A 20,459-nucleotide genomic window follows, 5' to 3' on the forward strand; every position below is an offset into this window, starting at 1 on the left:
TGAGGCTGATGGGATGATAAATCTGTGTAGACTGGGTGGTGATGGAGAGGTGGAGGGCTTGAATGTACTCCAGGCGGAGACAGAATGATATTTAAAAAGACAGCAGCAAGATGATAGATGATGATTATCTTCTTGGCAAAATATATTTTTGTCATTGTTATCACTGAATGTTAAAAATGTGAAATGACAGTGTTCTTGGTGTCACTATGTTCAGTGAAATTTTGTTTAATTGGTCCTTTTCACTGAGTGCTGTCAGGATTAAATGTTTTGACATCATTAAGGAAGAGAAATTAACTAGAATAACAGTAGTAACAGACATATTTTCCTAACTCAGTTCAACTTGATTGCCACTGTACCACGCAGGTATACAGCATCAATAAGAACCAATGAACTAGTCTTGCAGTACAATATACATGAGATAGCATACATACATCAACGCAACGGTAAGTAATTGTGGAATTATATTGTATAGTGAGGTAGTATGGAGTAGGTTACTGACCCAATCAGGTAATCAAGTATCAGTTGAGTTGTGACACCACCACAACAACAACAACTACTACTACAACTACTACAACTAATAATAATGATAACAATAATATTCATATTCATAATAATAATAACAATGACGGTAACAACAATCATAATAATAATAATGTATTTTGAAAATTATCATAGCCAAGGCCCAAGCCTCTTGGAAGAGAGGAGAAAAGTCTTCAGGAAACCAAGCAAATTTCCTACAATAAGCTTTGAAGGAGGTTATCGTAGGAACCTTTGAGAAACCTGGATGACTGAGAATCTTTGTGCAATTGCAGTGGATGAATAAATAATGTAATGTGATAATATGCGAAAAGATGCGAGAAGCCATATCCTCTCCATGAGAAGGTTAGAGTGGAAAAAACTGAGAAACATGCTGGCAGCTGTATGGTAAAGGTTCAGTCTGTATGATTTAATAGCATTGAGTTTCAGCTAAATATCTCTCATCTTACCCTGCCCTTTTAACATGTACGAGAAATTATAGTGGCCGTGAAACTCGTGAAAAACATGAATGGCCCTACTGTATGTAGAGCCAGTGTTTGGTTTGTCTGTAGAAACATTGTGGACTCCATGGACGAGAACCTGCTTCCTGCTCCTCCTCCTCCTCCCCCCAAAGGACAAACCTTTTGATTAAATGAAAAAGAAATCAATTGAATTGAACTATTAGCATTTCACTCACAAATCTATGAGGTGTTAATAAATGTTTCTGAGCGTTGTGTGTTCAGAGCATTCGTATCATTTAGAATCAATTTAGCTAATTAAAAAGCAGCTATACACACTGTTTCTGCGTGTCTACTTTCACTGCCACTGAACCCTGAATACAGCACTGCAGCGAGTGGATGTGCCCGCTGACAATGTTTAATATACTGCGCTTCGAGTATATTATGTGTGACCAGTGAAGTCATTGCACATTTGCAGTAAATCAGTTTTGGACGGGTACAATCTGTACGTATCTGAACCAAAACCTGTGAAAAGCAAAAAAAAAACAAAACATGAACCTTACATTTTCTGACTACAAAACAAGTAACATGACCCTAACCAACCTCATACTCATCATTTCCAATGGGAGGTTCTAACAAATCACAGTTGACCTGTTCTCTCATTTCTTTTGAAGAACTCGTGTATTTGTCACTTGACACCTCTGTGACAACCTAGTATCCCCGCACAGTTCATCCAGGTTCATCCAAGTTCACCTTTTGTGACACAACTCTGACCCACTTGGACTTAGTGTATATATGTGAAAATTAAACAGTGTCTGTGTCTCTCTCCACTCTGCCTCCTCCTGCTTTGTCAAACTATCTCTGTCAATGTGATCGTCAGTATCTGTAATTCAAATCAAACCCCCCCACACCACGCCGCTCCCAGCCTCCCTCTCTGTCCTACTTATTTTTCTTTTCTTCCGTCCATTATCTCTGCACTCTTTGCTCACCCGTCGTCTCTTTCATCTCCCTCACGCTCTCTCTCTCTGCCCTCGTTCCTCCTCTGCCTTTGTCATCCACTTTCTATCTCTTTATCACACATGCGTGCACACACACACACAAAAGGCCATCATGCCTGTATGAATAAGTGCAAACTCACCACAGAAAACCAATAATCACGCATACTGTTTAGTTGCGTGCTGCTCGTCTCTTTCACTTCCACTGCATGTTTCCGGGTGCATTATTTGGCCAAAAGGACATATTGTATAAAAGATAAAAACACCAGTAAATAATTATTTTTCTGCTGATGCTTTTTCAAATGCAGTATTTATTGTATCTGTACTGATACATACAGCTTGCAGGAAATAGCCTCCCACTCTGACACACATGGACTCTAAAGCTGGGATAGTGATGGGTTGCATGGTGCTGCCCACTGAGCTGCACTACAGGGGAAAGGCTCAACTTCATGCAAATGTCCTCTGACACAATGTGAGCGACAAACAGGCGGGAGCCAATTGTGGTTGTTTTGATTGCAGCCGAAAAATGGGAGCCCAGAGTTGTTTACTACTCGGGGATCTCTTCCAGTGCAGATGATGTACTGTAATTCTAATCAGTCTTTCTCGCCTGGGTGTCATTGTATTACGACAGTTTCAACAGCGCGTGTGCAAGGAAAAAAAAAAAAGCCAGGATACAAAGCTATTCTGTACTCAGGAAACAAACTGTGAAGGAAATGAACAGCCTTGTCGTGCAGTGGCTATGCCAGAAAGCAACTGTTCAGTTGGATGAGAAAATGTAAATGATGTGACACACACACACACACACACACACACACACACATTGAGCTATAGCTTCACGAAAAGCTGTAAACACAGTGAAAGTCCAACAATGACAAAAGCTCATATCTTCTCCTTCCTGCTCAGCTTTTATATCTTATTATCAGTTTCCAAACTAACTGGCAGTGTTTGAAATGGAAGTATCATAACCTCAAACAATAACTTAACTGAGTCTTGTGTGCCAAAGTTTGGCTTACTTTAAGCAATAAAACCCTACAAACTTGACTCTGATTCAAGTTGGCAGCTGCTGATTCCGGCTCTCCTGTACATACACAGCTCTTTCCGTGCTGCCTATATGCCAAAGAATACTGAGGATATGGTGCGGGGGATTCAGGACTCACCATGGTACTTGATCTAGTCAGACAGTAGACTCAGTACTCATTAGCTCATTAACCTGATGCTATTCCTGGCTGCCTTCTCCCTGGTGGGTGTTTGTTTGGTCACTTATTCAGCAACCCAAGGTACGTCATGTTTGTAGATAAGAGGGAGACATAAGCGTGAAGGCTACAGAGGGCTTCTGCTCAAAGAGGTCAAGGTTTCAGTCTGAATCACTGTCAGCCTAACATAAATATCTGTATTGTTGTGAGAGAGAAAGAGAGCGTGTACATCCAGGGGAGACTTGACCTTCCTCTTTCTTCATCTTCCTACAGTTCTTCACAGCGAGAGAGGGATCTGACCAGTCAAGTTTTCAAGGCTTCAAATATCTGGTGTCTTGGTCAACGGGGTTGATTTGATTTTAGTAGCTGAAGCAGAAAAGAGTGTGAATATCCATGTTCACTGATAGCAGAAGCAGAAACCATCAGGAACTGAACTTTTCCTGACTCACTATTATCATAGCCTGAGGATGATAGCTGTGTTTGGGGTTTAGTGTTGTTGGTCCAATGCATTTGTCAAAAACTTCACAGAACTATGACTACTATAACTATACTACCTTTTGAATGTATTGTATTCAAAAGGACCAAAGGGATGAAATTATTTTTTTGACCCCCTGATGTTTTCTTATTCTTTTACAAGACTTTGATTCAATTTAAAGAATCTCAAAAAAGGACGGATGGATCCCTTTAACTTTTTCTTATAGGGGCATCTTCAGGTCAATATTTTCAACTCTTTGACCAGTGACACTTGCAAGTAATGTTTAATCTATAAGTAATCATCAAAACTAATTGTGTATGATATGTGTTACATCCCAGCTCAAGGTGTAACATAAAACCAGATTTTCTTGGTGTAAGCAAAGTTATTATTTATTTAATAAAATTTGGATTAATTAAACAGAAGGAGGTGGGATACTAAATGTGAAACAAAGGGCGAGCGGATGCTGTTCAAAAAAACAAATAAATATATCAAAAAGAGAACTCTCTAAACCAGAGCCTATGCTATCTGTAAGAAAAACACATCAAAATAGCCCCCCTAAAACTAATGACTGTCACAACAAAAGGGTAACAAAAAATCTCTAGTGTGTGAAAATCCGTGCAAAATAAACTTAAACTAGTTCAGTCCCTGTAACAACAAAAAACCTCCACAAACTAGTTAGGGTGAGCTCAAACACATAACACATGGTTGGTCAGGCGGTCCTGGTTTGAACAAATGTGAGTTGGTAGATTGGCTCCCTCCAATTGGTGGGTCGGGGAGGTACCGCTCCAATCCAGGTACTGCACACTTCCAAGAAGTGCTGTCGAAGGTGACCCCACCAGTTGGGGCAAATCAGGTGCCGGCAGCCACACACCTGGATTTAATTAATACAAAAAATACTACAAACAAGGATATACCAGGGATGAGATGGCAGTGGCCGTAACATATGGTAAGCTGTGTGTAGTGGTTCCACTGCTACTGTAATCATTTTATCATTCATTGTAATTCATTGTCAATTCATCATTCATTGTAATTAATTGTCATTTCATCATTCATTGTAATTGTACAATATGTTTGTGTTGATTTGTTCTGTACACGTGACATCTATTGCACGTCTGTCCGTCCTGGGAAAAAAATCCCTTCTTGCTAAAGGCTAATGCTAAATTTGTGTTGAAATGCGTGTGTGTGTGAAAGATATTTTCCCTTCAGTAGCAATGGAACTTGATGGTCTCCCAAACAACAAACTCTGCTGGATGTTAATTAGTCAATTAGCTCTGTATCCATGGATACATAAGAGGATAGCAGCAGCCTTTTTATAGAATAAGAGTTGTCACACTTTGAAATTACACATTGTTTTCCTGGCAATTTCCTCTAATTGAGAAAAACTAGATTTTCCTCCACTTTGAGTAAAGACTATCCATTACTTGTGCTGTGTATTTATACATTCTAATTCTCCACCATCATTTGTGCTCTATTTTTGTACACTAAAAAAAATCAAACATTGGCTCAAATTTAAAAAATTGAGGTAATCGATCACACCTAATATTGTGCTGTTATACAACATGAATAATTCATTTGATTTGACCTAAAATATTTAACTTCATCAGGACTTTTTGCATAAACTCAAGGGTGTACTGCAGATTTTTTGGATATTTTATGTTGAGAGCGTAGGTGAGCCCAAAGAACAGAGCAACAGTCGTTGGTATTGTGTGCACCTCACTGAGGACCTCTGTTCCGTCAATGACGATTTTAATGTCCTCGTTTCCACTGACGATTGCCATGGCTGCTTCATTTTTTTCTGCATATCCTGCACACACAAAAAAACAACAAATGAGGACAATTAGAAAGAGCATTTCCTGAAACAATGCATGTCAATGCTGAACACCATTGTTGAAGCAATGCTGAATCCACTGAAGAAACTGCTGATGCAACAGCTGAAAAGTATAACTTGTAAGCTAAGAGATGCATGGTGATGAATTTAAGTACTCAAGGCAGTTGAAATGTTAAAAATGCATGTTTAAGTGTAATAGTTGAGTAGTTTGAATAATTGTTTCCAGTGTATAACAGTGGATTTAGATTTTTCAATTAAATTTGCTGGCACTGTCACTATATTTTGATTAATTAAATGGGTAATTTAGAACAAAATCCGACTCCTCTGGCTCTACTTACATCCAATCACAATTCTCCACCTTCACCAACCTCCTTCAAATGAGTCTTAAGATGTCATATGTTGTGATGTTCTCTCTCTCTACTCTCATCCAGCACAGAAAAATTCTCGACCCACCTCCTCCTCTTTACCCCCTCAATCAAACTATAGACCATCTCCATCTTCAACTAGAGGTTTCCAAGTCAGGAGGCATCATCCCTACCACCACCAGTGTCTAGGCCCAGGGGATATTTTCTCAGAAAGAAGCTTCACAGCCTTTGTTTTCTAAGCTGATCTACTCCCCAGGGTCTAAGCACCAAAGTTAATTTGTGCACAATAAATGTCTATCTGCCTCACAACCTGTCTTATTTAAATCTTAATAGCCTGTCCAGATAGAAATACAGTGTTTTGCTTCTCAAAACTATGTGTTCAAAAGAGTAATGCATTTGCATCACAAAACTGTTGTCCACGAAAAAGTCGTATCACTGCGTGCTGCAGCCTGTCGACAGCTGTGCACGTTTCCATCTGTTTTACAGTGTTTACTGCTCGTATAGTTAAAATAAACATGACACAAGTGTTGAAGACATCCCTTTTAGCACAGAGCCAAAGGGATAGGCTACTTCGTCAGCTGGAGTTTTAATGGGCAAAGAGAGGGGAGGGACTAAAGTGGTCCGAGCTCTGAGCCCACTGAGCTCTGGCTCCACTGAACTCTTTTTACACAAAGTGCAGCAAAACACCAGACTGAGAGAGACAACTAGCAGACACCCCTCTGACAGCTGCAGGTGGGCTACAGGTGAATATGCTGCACCCTGTGGTCACCCTGTCATCACAGCTACAGCTGTGGGTCCAACTTCAGCTCGAACCACTTCTGTCCCTCCTCTCTCTCTGCCAATTCAAACTCCAGCTGACGAAGTTCAGCATCTGTATATTCAGGGTCATGAAGGTAGCCTATACCTTTGGCTCTGTGCTAAAAGGGATGTCTTAATCACTTATCATAGTCATAGACACGCAGTGATGTGAAAGGAGAGAAAATAGCACCATGTGATTGTGAGGTCTGACTTTTTCATGGACAACATTTTGTAATGCAAGCAAAACACTTTATTTTTGTGATTTTGTCAACACCAAAACCAGGCCGGAACTCTGCTCACAGGATGCAGTCAGGGGAAAGTCACCGTTGATGCACGACACTGCTGATGGGGATGTCATACAGCTGCATGTCAAAAGACCTGAACTAGGCCTGCAATATATCAGCAAAATGTGAAATGTGCGATCACACTGTTCAATATCGTGATGACAATGTGACTTTTGATAAATAAGCTAATCTTCAGGTGTGCATATCCATACAGTACACAAGGGCTTTTCAACTTGGTCCACAAAGGGCTGCAAAAGACCGAGTTGAATAGCTCTCCCTGTCAGAGAGCATTTGAATGGTTATTAATCGGTTAATGAGCCTGTTTGAGCAATTTGGCCATAATTCTAAATAGTTACAAATTAGAAGAATGTTTATTACCCAAAATATAAACACAGCGCTATGCTGCATCTCAAAACAAAAGTTGGTATATAAGTATTTTCTGTGTTAGTGAGAGAGATGCCCTTACCTGGCATTCTTTCATGAGGTGATGAACAGGTTCACCCAGGTAGATCATCAAATATCTGAAGATGCACTCTCTTCTAATTGTGATGTCCACAGTCTGAGGAAGAACAGGTATTATTAAAAGCACATACACCCCACATAGACCCCTATTCAACTATGGATCCCACTGAGAACCAACTCATACATAATTACTTCATCTAAAACCTGCAAAGTTGCCTTGGTCTGCTCTTTCACATGTCCTCCCTTGCTCCTGATGACCTCCAGCAGTTTCAACATGTGCTTGTCCAACTGCGCTAAGAACTTTGTCTCCAAGGGAACTGTTGTCATCCGCATAAACTCAGCATTAATCTGGAGAAACAAAAACAGCATGCAGAAAGAACTTTGAAAGTGTATTAAATAAATTCTCTTCTGTAAAGACCTATGTTTTGAAGGTTCAAAAATCATCTTTCATGAATGTCTAATTAATGGCATTAATAAATATATTAAGTCCCTCTCCTCTCAAAAATAGGTCTAAAGGTGCCTTACATCTAAAAACATACCTCTTCCATCTGAAAAAGTGCTGGCCATCTTGCCAACATGTCTTCAATGCTCGGCTGCTTATGCACTATTTCTTGTCTACGGTATCCAAACGTTTTTGCCATCTTTTCTTTTATTGTTTGACGATTGTTTTTTTTCTGTAGTTCAGTCAAAAGGGAAACCCTCTCTTGTTCCGGGCTTCCTGTAGTCTCACCACTTGGCAAAGATGGAAAATGATTGGCCTCAGCTCGTCTAGGTCTCTTGACATTCTTTGCTGGGTAGGAGTCCCCTTGAGACTTGGATTTCAAAGAATTCAGTGTGACCTCGGCAGATGTACTGTGTGCCTTAAGTTGGGTCCTGTAGTTGGCCATTTTCATCTTCATCCTGCGCTTCCAACCATAGCTCTCATTCAAAGACCCTGGTTCTTTCAGGCAGGGGTGTTTCTTTGTCAGTGCTTCAGCAACATCACTGAAGTCAGAATCTTCAGGGTATGGTGTGTATGCATAGATACTTTCAGCTACTTTCTCCAATATGTCCGACAGCATTTTTGAGCTAAGTGTCAGTCTAGTTTGGCTTCTCAAGTACTCAGCAGTCCCCCTCTGCAGTTGACATTCTGTATCATAGGAGAAGCGTGGGATTGGGAACTGTCGTGGCCACTGTTGGGTCCTTAGTGAGTCTGAGGAAGGGCTGCTAAGCAGTATTGTGTCGTCTGTATGCACAGACACTGAGGAGTCATCACTTTCCAGTCCAACCAAAAGGATGCTACTCACTGGGGGATCAAGTGCGTACAAGAATCCCCCTAATCCACATGCATTCTTGACCTCATCGATTAACTCTTCCAGTGAATTGGGAATGTCATTGCGTAGCTCCATTCTCACACTGCCGTCTTCACTTAGAATAACCAGCAATCGAACAGATGTGTTTTCTGTCATGGTGCTCTGTAAGAGAGAGAAAAAGACAAATATGACTCAGTTACTTATTAATATTTGTAATAGCCAATATTTTCAACATTAAACTTAAGGTGATAATATATACAATGCACTAGAATAATTTTCCTGCTCCATCTCTCAGTAAACATGTGCAGTAGATTTGGCTCCCGCAATATTATAAAGGAATACTCTAGTGGAGTTAGAGAATAAAACCCTAAAGCAAATTTTTTAATGACTTTTTTGTTGTGTTCCACTTTAAGACTGACCTTAAACATGTATGTATCTATGTAACATGTATGTTCAAGGAATTTTCTTCACGGGTTTTCAGATGATTTGTGTGAATCTCCTCAGTTCTCAGATAGAAAGTTCCAGCTCCAACTTTCTTGTCCTGAATTTCTGATCTATCTGCTGTACAAAACCTGCAAATATAGCTGCCAAAAAAACTCTCTACAAAACCAGCAATGCTGTGCGCCCGAAGGTTATCGGCGATAACACACTGCAATGTACCCTTCAAAGTTTTTCCCAGCTTTTCCACAAAAACCCCATGTTGTTCCAGTGTTATGAGATCAGCAATCAAAGGCTCCAACACTTTTTGGTAACCATAGACTTTAACATCACTGCTATTGATCAATGCAGCCAAATGGATAGAGGACAATGAGGAGTGACAACCAGGTGGCAGATAGCCTAAAATCCAATACAAGGCACAGATTTTGTGTTTTTTTTGATGTCCCAAGGGGATTGCAAATTTCAAAGTCGTCAACATACAAAATCACAGAAAGTGCACATTCTTTTGAGAGAATAGCATTACTTTTACAGAGGCATCCAGGGACGTCACTAGGTTTAAGAAACTGGGGTGGCTTAGCCCATAGAGGAGAAAAGTTATTGCGCGCGCCGAACATTTTTTCAGAGCACCAATTAAAGCTTTGTCAATCAATTGATTAATCTAAGACGATGACACCTCCATACACCTTCAGCTCCTTTACCAGCTAAACAACACCAGTTAAATTGTGCTAAAATACAAATAAAAACAATTGCAGGTGCCATACATACCTGCACAAAATGAAGAGGGCAAGTGTTTCATAACTCATCATCATGGAAACATTATACAGGAGAAGACTGTTCTCTAACCACCACCCTAGACTTACCAACGTTTAAACGTTTATCCACGTCTGTTACCAGTAACGAGTTATTTCTACAACAGAGTAATTACGTTACTAATGCAGGTAATTTTTTGGAGGAGTAACTAGTAACTATGGCTAAAGAAAATGGAAAAAAAATCCCAATATACATTATTCGACCCGCCCCAGCCCGCCCCGCCAATAAAGTGGAACATTCTCTACCCGCACCGTCCCGCCCCGCGGGCGGACCGCGGGTGCCCACGGTTTCGGGCCGGCCCGCGCATCACTAGTGTGGAGTCGAATCTTGGGAGTTCGCCCCGGAGAAACTACTTCGGCCCTGGAGAAGACGGATCTCCCCTGTGTTTCCCGACCACGGTCAGGAAACGAATAGCGGGAATGGTTAACAGAAGTCATCTCAACTAGCTAGCAGCAGCTAGGAACTTTCAGGGCTGGCCAGCTGGGATTCATACACGGAACATTTTGGTTTATTAATTACATGGAACTTTTCTGCTGTTAGCTAAGTGTTACTACCAGCAGTGATGAATGCTTACTTTCTTGAAAAAGGCTCTAATGTCCATCCTTCACCCATGCGTTCGCGCTCTGCTCTTGCCGCTGTGAGGTTCGGCTCTGTGTACTTCAGAGGTAAACACGCAAGCGGCAATGAGCAGGGTCGGATGGAAAAGGCTGAAGCCCCCCTAAAATAGGCCTAGTGACGCCACTGGAGGCGTCCATCCCAAAATGATCTGTATACTTGTTTATCACTCTGCACTGGATGTTTTTCCTTCAAATGTATAGCCTTATTTAGTGTTGTTTCACAGTTTAAAAGTTGCTGCAAGGATCTGAGCAAAGGCACATACTGAAAAGTCTTAATATTCTTAGTCTAAAAAATATTCAATGGGTTCCACAACATTAACGTTTTTTCTATAATATGCCTTCCTTTTCCATGCAGTCAAGAGAGGACCGCCATTTCCTACTGTAGCTTTAATGGGGTTTGTAGTGCAAAGTACAGTTGCTTACTCTTTTACAAGAGATTCATCAATTATGCAATTGTTACTTTTTAAGGAGTCCAGTAGAGTCTTCTGGGCGACAGAGACAGAGGCAGTACCAATTAAATATTGTAACTCATCAAGCAGTTCGGTTACAGCTGCACTTGGCACCAGAAAAGAATGTTCTAACTTAAGCAGGACTGAGGCTAACTGCACTTCAATAGATTGTGCCAAATTTCTTGGTTCTTCATTACTAAGTTCTTCAGATGTTATATCATCATCAGATTGCTCGGTAGCACCGCTTTCATAAGATTCTGCAACAGCAGAACTACCCACAGGTCCATAAACTATTCCTGGCTTAAAATCATGAATTGTGTGGGGGTTATGTCTTCGCCACTTGTGAGTATTGAAAGCACCGTAAATATTTGTTTTATATGAACAATCATTAAAAACGCATTCAACAGATTCTCGATTCCTTAAATGTGTCCCAATGAAGAAGATATACTTTATTAATCCCATGAACGGGGAAATTCTTTTTACACTCTATTTTATTTACATGCATTTTAACCCAGATACACACACATGCAGTACAAGGCATAGACATGCAATTTTGGAGAGAGATGGTGGAGTGATGGGCAGCCCCCCCTGAGAAGCGCCCAGCTAGCAGTTGGGGGGGATCGGTGCCTTGCTCAAGGGCACCTCGGCAGTGCCCAAGAGGTGAACTGGCACCTCTCCAGCTACCAGTCCACCTTCCATATATGGTCCATGCTGGACTTGAAGCGGCCACCCTCCAGTTCCTAAGCCAAGTCCAACTGAGCTACTGCCGCCCCAATGTGTTTAAAGTAATCAGTCTCTGTAGAAAGTTGATTGTTGTTGCAGATGTGGCACTTGAATGCTGAAAAGCTATCTTCCTGTGGGGATTTCTGAGTAGGATGGCATTTGCTTTGATGAGTCAGCAGAGCTTTCCATGTTTTGCAAGTGCATGGGCAATTCTCATAAGCACGGCCCCACCCATAACAATGATGATCAAGTTTATAATGTTTCAGAAGTTCAGATCTCTGAATATTAATTCTCACAGTCTTTACATTTCCACACGGATAACTGAGGAAAAATAAAATGGCAGAGGAGAGGACGGTTTTAGGAGAGTGATCTAATTATCACAAATACCCTCATGATATTGTACTCAGAACTTACTACAATAAGACGAGGGACTTTCAAACTGGTGGTTGCACAGCAGGAACACAGTGGATCTTGAAGTTACTCTCCTTAAAAAGGAGTAAAAAACGTTTTAATGTTGGATTTTCTCAATGTTACATGAACTACATCTAACACAGTTTAAAATTGACAAAACATTATTATGCCTATGAAATAAAATACCTAACAAAACATAACTTATGTTGCTTCATTATTACACAGTTCAGTTTAGCTTTAGCAAAAAGAGAAAATACAGCACAGTAAGCAATAACACACAAACACAGCACAATAGCACAGTAATCACCACAGTACCGGTAATATTTATTCCAATATCTATAAGTCAAACACAAGAACATTTGCTCAAAAATAAAATAGCTTATCTGCCTTTCTAAATCACCATCCTCTCTCCCCTTATCCCACTTTCACCTGCCTGTCTGCTCCCATCTCACCTTGCTCCTTCTCCCTCTATAACTTAAGTAAATACCTGCTTCTGTATCTGACGTCACACAATACAACAGTATTTTTTTTTTCCCCAAGTGTGAGAATATGTCCGCGGGTCTGTCTACACGTTACGTCTGACTCCAGCTCTCAGTAAAAGCAAAGTCATACTGTGAGAGAGAGACGTTCACTACGTTTATTAAGCAAAAATACAGTAACGTTAGGCTACGTTCAGTTCATGTTCGCTTAAAATATGAACGAGGCCATGAACGATATCGATCATTGAATGCGTACAGCACAACACACGTCACACATGTGGCATCGAAAACACTTTTTAGCTAGCCCTCAGCAGTGACTCGACTTTTTGAATGACAGTGACCTAAAAATCATGCCACAGTCTAAATTTTTTTTTCTTATTGAATTATCATTAAGGTATACACATTCAACAACATTTAATTAACATTCACCGCAGTTCTGCTGAGCTCATGAGACCGAGCTCAAGCTTCGCTGCTCCCACACACACGCACCATGCGGCCAGATTCCTCTCCGGAGCTCCGGTGACCCATATAACCTCCGCTCAGCCTTGACAATTGCGACGGCGGTGACGGCGAACCGCCCCCCCCCCACCCCAGCAAAACGATTAATTGCCCACAAAAGCATAAACTTAAGACAGACTCTGTCACGATGCTGTAGGGCCGGATATTTTGGGATTGAGGCAGATAGGTTGCCGCCAGAACTTTAAAAAGTGCACATGCGCAAATCAATCAGTCTAATAAAAATGCTTTGATTAAAATAAAAAAAATCTGTTTGGTGCCTCGCTGTCAGTTTACATTATAGTAAAGTTTTAAAAAAAAAAATCGATTAAACCATGAATATAAATACAAAAGTTTAGATTAATTGAGAAAAGTATTTTTTTTATTCAGTGGAATGAAAAAAAAACACACCTCAGTTGAGACTCAAGGTAGCTGAGCCGATACTAAAGGATGGAATGAAAACACTGCAGACCACTGATTGGTCAGAGAAATGTTAACTTCCACATACATACAACAACTGCTGTTTGTCTTCTTGGTTCTAAAACACCACAATACATTATGTAAGAAGTACCTGCACCTCACCAGCGTCACAGACATCATTATTCATTAACTAGGACTTAAAATTGATTCATATCAGACAATTCATATTTGAAATACAATTGTATATTACAAAACACAGCACTGTGATGAACTGGTGACTTGTCCAGGGTGTACACCACCTCTTGCCCAAGGCCAGCCGGGACAGGCTCCAGCTAACCCTGACTTTGATGAGGATAAGCTGTTTTGGAAAATGGATGGATGGATATGTGTAGGGCAGGGGTCGGCAAATAAGTTTGGACGCGGGCCAATTTTTTTTCTGACAATTCCATCGCAGGCCATGACCATGCGCGTGGGGGGGGGTTCTGCGTCCTGATTGGCTGAGTGAGAACCGCACGTGTGTTCTGCGTCCTGATTAATTAAGGGAGTACTGTGCAAAATGCGTGTAAAAAGGTGCATAAAAGTGTGTGGTTAGGGGTTTTACGGCCTTAAAACATGTATGATAATTGTACTTACTTCGCGGATTTCGTTTACGCCCACTGCGTCTGTCATGAAACAGGCAACCTGCCCTAGCAACGTGCCGTAACTAATGTATACAGCAGCGCAGATCTGCCGCTGATGTGCATTCACATTCATATTTGATATTTGAGCCGACCTTGTTTGGTTTTGTTTTTTTCATTTAATGAAAAATATTTGTTCACGTTGTCCGTTACAAGAGGGACACAGGACACTTTTACTTTCCACAGGTTACAGCGCACGCACGTGCCAATTAGTGTTCCAACCTGTGCGTCAAGTAAAGGGGCTGCAAGGATGTTCTGGCTGCTGTCACGTTACTTATCAGCTACTTTTCAATAAATGTTGTGAAATCTGTGAAATTGTTGTATTTTTGACAGGGAACATGAGGTTTAAAAGATATATTTAAATATATATATATATATAAAAATAAATCAACGTCATCTAGCGGGCCAGATATAATTGATGGCGGGCCAGTTTTGTCGTCGTACAGAGACTCACTCGTAGCACCTCGCTCTGAATTCAAGGTGGCGATTTCATTGGCTAGATAGAATCACATGGGTAGTATGACTCTCACACGATTGGTTGGTACCTTCCAATGCTTGCTCAGTGCAGTGCTTGGATAGGGAAAAGTAATGTTACGGCATAAAATAGACTATCAAAAAAAAATAAAAAATTCTACAATTAATCTCGGGTCCGGATGATATGGCGATCCGGTCCGGATCCGGACCCCGGTCCGTGGGTTGGGAACCCCGGGTGTAGGGTATCAAACTGAAACGGACTTAACAGTCTCAGAGTACACTAGTTGCACTTTTGGGACCATTATGTCTGTGTTGTTGGCTGTGTTAGGTGTCATATATGGCATTACGGATTAAAGTTAAGTAGGGTATGTTAAAGGGATTGGAGGACAGCTCTCTCAGTATAATACATTACAAAGCCGACAAACAGGCAGATTACCTTGTGTGTATCTTGTTCTTTTCATCCTGTTTGGCAGTTACAGCCAGGCCAAAAGTGGTAACAAAGTCCCTGGGCAAAACAAAAACATAAACAAGGAGTGACACACTGCCACTTGAATAAGATATTAATCATTATGCAATGACATTGTCCAAATCTGGCCCCAGTCCTACCCCAGAAACACAGGAAATGATACAAGCACTCAAAATCAATACCCACTACCATCCACTTTTTGATGAATTTTGCCTGCCAGTGAAAAGGCTCTGCTTGTTCCTTGATTAAAATATTGCTTAAAGGTTAGTTTTAATGTAAAATAATAGCCTTTATTTGTACACATTTGTACAATGGTCAAACGTTAAATAAAAATCTAGTTATGAACCTTAACTTTGCCGTTAGCCAAACAGATATACCTAGGAACAAATCATAAATTCTCTGATACCAAAGATTGGCCATTATACATATCCAAAATAAATTCTAACTAATATTTAACCTCTACATAGACATCAGAGACAAGCACATTTCAAAGGGACTTGCAGAGATCAGGCTGTTCTCAGTGTGAACACCCGGTCACCTTGACAGCTGGCAAGGCCTGCTGGCTGTCCTGCTAGCATGCATGTCATTTAGTTTAAGTTTAAATAACTAAATTCTCACCTAGAAATAATCTTAAAAATACATTCCACAGTAGTTTTTAGAACATTTTGACTTAGTGTTAAGTAAGCCATTGTTGCTGGTTGGTGTAAAATTCATTCATTGGGATATTTGGCTGTCCAAAGTCCAGACAAGTCACCTCCCAGTGCATTCTCGATAAAACATGTGGAGTAAGAACACATTTGGGCACTGTGAATGATAAAAATGAGGATGAACACCAAGAATCATCAATGTAAACACACAGTCCGCCTATCTCATCTTGTTAGAGTCCTACACTCTGTCAGCTCAGTCCTTGATCCATGACATTGATGGAGCAGGTCTCATCCTGAGTTCATCCTGGCTCTCCTTCTCTTCCTTACTCCAAGTGACCCTAGAAGCAAATGACTGCAGAGCAACAAGCCGCTATAATAATAAAAAATAAAGGATAGATATATAGCATGTAGCATAGATGTACTAGTCCATTTCCACTTGATCTGTGCCAGATTGTCTTGTGTTGTTTTTTGCCAAGCTCTCCAGCAATTCCAGTTTTTGACTTCTCGTTCTGACCCTGTTTTGCCTGTCTTGGACTTCGGATACCTGCCTGCCCCTTGTCGGATTTGTTTGCCTGTTTGATCTCCTGGTTTGACCCTGCCTGTACCTTGGACTGAGTAAATTGATCTTCCCTTAAACTTGTCTGCCTCAGAGTCATGCTTTTGAGTTCTCCTTGCCAGTACCAACATGACAGTAATATTTATACCACTACTGCCTTTATTTTTTTATGAAATACAGCAAGAAAGTGTCAGACACTCAGTGCGTTAAGTCAAAAAAACTGGTTAGAGCCAGCTGACGGTTTAAAAAAAGAAAAGAAAAAAAATCTCTGACAGGCAGAGACGCAACACGAGTCGCATTCTACCAAGCACCACGTCTGAACAAACCCACATTTGTTAACTCTACTGGTTAATAAGTAGGTACAAACCAAAGTAAAAACAAACCTGAAGCTGAAGAAACCCTAAACCTTAACGGAAAAGAGCCACAAACCTGAGTGACTGAGGGGGAGCTGTTCTGTGTGTGAGTGAGCAGAGTGGACACAGCAACACAATACATCTGTATGTGTGTAGGAGAGGGGCTGTGACTAGCTGTTACAACCAGATATCAGGGTATGAAAGAGGTAACATAAATCCAGATTTTAAGGTTAATAAACAAAAGTATTTCATTAAATGAAAGTTCAAATTGTTTTAACGAAAGGAGGTGAGGCAAAAGGGAACTAAGGGCGAGCGAGTGCTGCTTAAAAGAACAAACAAATATAACAAAAGGAGAACTCTAAACAGAGCCTATAATATCTAACTAGAAAACCAAAACAAGAAAGAAAACCCTCACTATCTAAATCTAACACTAAATAACAAAACACACATCAAAAACAGCACCCCTGAACTAATGGGTCTAACAGAAACATACTCATGTGTAATCAGTATAACTAAACCCTGCCCTGTCCCAGTAAATCAACACCAAACAAAACCTCCTCAAATAACACGAGTTAACCTACGTTAACATTCACAAATTCAACTAACGAGGCGAGCTTACTAACACACAATCCAAGTCAAGCCGCCACGATGCTCAGGCGGCTCTGGTTTAAATGCCTGTGATGCTGCGTTGCTGGGCTCTCACGTTGGCAGCGCGGAAAGGATGCCGCACCAATCCCGGTCCTGCACACCCACGGACGTGTTGTCCCCGTCTCCTCCAGTTGGGGCCAACCGCACACCTGCATTTACCTAGGGAAACACTACACACACACATATGCGCCGGGGCGAAACTCTGGATGAATGATCCTATCTTTTTTCAAGAACGTAGATTTTCAGTCTGAGAGCATGATTTCTCCTTCTTGTGCTCAGATTTATTCTCCTCGTGCTTACATTTTGTACTCGCACTCAGATTTCTGCTGCTTTCTTTCAAAATGTGTGCTTCAACTCAAATCACATGCTTGTGCTCACATTTCGTCTTCTTGGACACAAACATTTCGCTAACTCAAATATGTCCTGTTCACTTAGATCTAAAGTCTACGCGCTCAGATCTAAAGCCTCAGTTTGATTTCATAGATTGAGAATTATATTGAAAAGACAAAACTAGCAATAGAACAGCTGTTTAAAGGATACTCCTGTAAAACAGTGTTGTCAAATATTTAAACTTGATAGATTCATTAGAAAACATGATCATGAGTGGAGCTGAAATCCTATATTATTTTTATGTTTAGCAGGTGTCAAGTAACGTAACCTGTAACATGTCTTACAAATTGCAATTGTGGAATATGACTTGGCTACAGCTCTGAAAAAATTCAGTCTGCTTCTACAACTTCCCAGTTTATTATTTACATTTTTTAATTTACTACTGCATAACCAGCCAGGTGTATGTTGTCATATAGCCTGCTAGCTGAACCACCAGTATTAAGAACCATATCGGTATTTGGTATCAGTGTTTGCAGTAGATCTGTCCTTAAGGGTGTATACATGTCGATAGTGGCAATGCAATCATGCTCATCATCAGTGTTGACCAATGGAGGTGTTTAAACTTATGTTGGGACTGGAAAGAAATATTGCCTTATAACCTGAATGACGTGCTACCGTCATGTTTTGAGTTGTAGATGTTCAGAATGTGTAATACAGCATGTGGAATGTGTACAACACAGTCATGAGCCAGTACAATGTGGGAAGATTTGTCAGTTAAAATGGCAACAACGGCCACTGCTCTTAGACAACTTGGCATACCGACAGCAACAGAGGTCAGTCAAGAGGAGTAGTATGCAACGGGATGGCAATGAGAACCATGTTCCTGTACCAGAATGCCAGAAGCCATCTCTCTCATGCACATGTAGATGGAACGGCTGATGACAGTCAGGCAAACCCAACACTGGAGCTATGGTGAGAGCATGTTTCAGATCTTGAAAGGCTTTCTGCATTTCCTCAGTCCAATGTACCACAGGTGGAGCTGATTGCAGCGTGGCAGTCCATAGTTGCATATTCAAAAATCCAGTATAATTAGCCATCCCCAGAAAAGAGAGCATCTGTTTCTTGGTTGTCAAGCAGTTTCACCCTCTCCGGTGACAAAAGGCACTGTCCATCCTTCAAAGCATGACCCAAATATGTCACCTCAGGTCGTCAGAATTGCAACTTAGCCAGCGACGCTCTGTGACCACACTCGGGCAGTCTCTGTAGCAGCCAGATAGAGTCTGTGTGGCAAGCTTCTTTTGATGGAGCTATTAGGGGGTCATCTGTGTACTGCAAGAGAGTGGAGCCCCCTGGTAGGTTTAACACATGGGTCGGCAACCTATGGCTCGCAAGCCAGATGTGGCTCTTTTGATGACTGCATCCGGCTCGTAGACAGGGGAGAAAGTAAGCTGGTACGGTCCGGTACTGCGTACCACTAAAACATTCAGTGACGGTACGCAGTGCCAGGAAGGTGGGAGAGTGGCTGCCTGCTTTAAAGCCCTTATTCAGAACCAGTCACAGCCGCACTCTGGGTCAGAAAATAGATCCACTAGCAATATGCAGTCTTAATTTATTTATTTTTTTAACAATGTAACCAAATACATGTATATGCCAATCAGGTGTGATCTTAAGTTCTTCCTTTCTTTCACATCTAGAGTCAGATAACCGAACAAATTGTATGGAACATGTTTAACTTGCATGAAGTTGATACAAATCTGAACCTCATGTTCATTTTAAACATGACTTATTATAAGTAATGCAAAGTCTGTTAACATTTAAGTTTAAAATGTATCCCTCTTGCTCTTGCCTTTAACAAAACCATTCACAAAGTAATATTTTGGGACACATCTACAGCAGCAGTTATGTCCTTAAAAGGTTGAATCATTATGTCAACCAAAAAAAAGCAAATCTTACAGCCATACAGTATCTGACAATCCTAGCAGCACTGGCCCCAGGGACATACTTTGGACATTAACATAATCAATTCGTAATGAGCACCATGATTGGAGTTGAAGTTGATTGGAGTTGAATTAAAGTGTGTGTAATGTATTAATCAAGTTGAAATTTGTGTTAATCACGTTTGATGAAGATTGTACTACACCAAAATAGTATGTGATGATTGTTACAATACTTACAATACAATACTACGAAACTTTTTTTTTTTTTGCAGTAGAAAGAACCTATATCCTATGACAATTTAAGTAAAAAGGTTACTTTTTTAAATTAAGTTGAACAGAGATAACTTTAAATGGTATAATCCTTGAAGAGGGAGAGCAGAGATGATGTTTTGTTTTGGCTTTACAATCTGCACTTCCTCATCACTAAGGTCTGTGTAAGGCTCCTCCTCTCTGGGCCTGGCTCCTTCTCCTTCTAAATCTGACTCATTACTGGGGATTCACACCAGGGACGTAAGCGCCGTTTAGCTCCGTCCTCTGCCCGGCGTCAATCCCCACCAGGCGCATAACGGCAGCGTAGCGAGCCAGCCGTATTCATGTGAGATCACAAAATCATATGAGAATCCTGAACGTACGTGAAGTGGAAGCAGGAGAGTTTGTGTGGTTATGTATTTGTATTTATCAATGGTATATGGGTTTGTAAGCATTTGTTTATATTGTATATATGGCATTTATGTAAATATTTATGGTTTATTAATATGTGTGTAAATATGCAAGGTACCTGTCAATGGTTTGACCCAATTAGTCATGTGACTAAGGGGAGAGGATTAAAAGGGACTCAAAAAATGTTTGTTGGGGGTAGAGAG

Source organism: Larimichthys crocea, chromosome XII, assembly GCF_000972845.2.
Source record: "Larimichthys crocea isolate SSNF chromosome XII, L_crocea_2.0, whole genome shotgun sequence".
Classification (NCBI taxonomy): domain Eukaryota; kingdom Metazoa; phylum Chordata; class Actinopteri; family Sciaenidae; genus Larimichthys; species Larimichthys crocea.